Here is a 773-nt window from a genome sequence, read left to right on the forward strand (position 1 = left end):
CTTGCATTGCCCCCCATTCGCCGGTAGCGGGCGGCCGCCGTCAGGCGCGGACGCTCTTGCGACAGTCAGGGTAAAGAGTGAGCAGCACGGCCGCTGGTTTCCTAGGTACTCGCGGCTTCATTTTGTGACTCTGGCAGCAGCGCTTTACGGCAGCGGGAGTGGCACGAGTGTGTAGAAGCGGTTGCGAGGCGGCCGCTGCGCTGCGGGCCTTCTGGCGCCAAATAAGCGTAATTTGGGGTAGCGGCTGTGAGCCGCGGAGCTCAGTAGCGCGCGTGAAACCTCGTCCAGAAATTGATTGGTGTTAATAAGCCACTACGAGTGTCCTCCGTGGAGTAGACCGAGGACGGCCGCGGGACTCTGCCCTTACGGGCCTTGCTCCGAGTTAATTTAATTACGGGTGGGTCACTTGGTTTTCCAGACATTTCTAATATTGCTTTTTTTATTCGCGTTTGGTAAATACAGATTCGTCGATACCACAGAGCTAATACCGTTTTTTTTTTTTTATTGAAACGTATATGTGAGTGACGCACTTTTGCGATAAATTAAACGTTTAGCAGCGCTTCGTTAACAAGTCACTTAATTCTTAGCTGGGGTGTAAGAAGACCGCAAGAAAAACAAGCTGCAGGCTATCAAAATCGGTGGCTGGGGGTGCGGGCCCAGCGCCCGCTAACACTACAGTTCCCAGCATCCCCTGCGGCACTGCCGCGCATGCGCTCCGCGGGCGCCCATGGGCGGACTACCGCTCCCGCCGTCCCCCGCGGGCGGCCAGCAGC

Source organism: Vanellus vanellus (genome assembly GCF_965231255.1).
Source record: "Vanellus vanellus genome assembly, chromosome: 7".
Lineage (NCBI taxonomy): Eukaryota > Metazoa > Chordata > Aves > Charadriiformes > Charadriidae > Vanellus > Vanellus vanellus.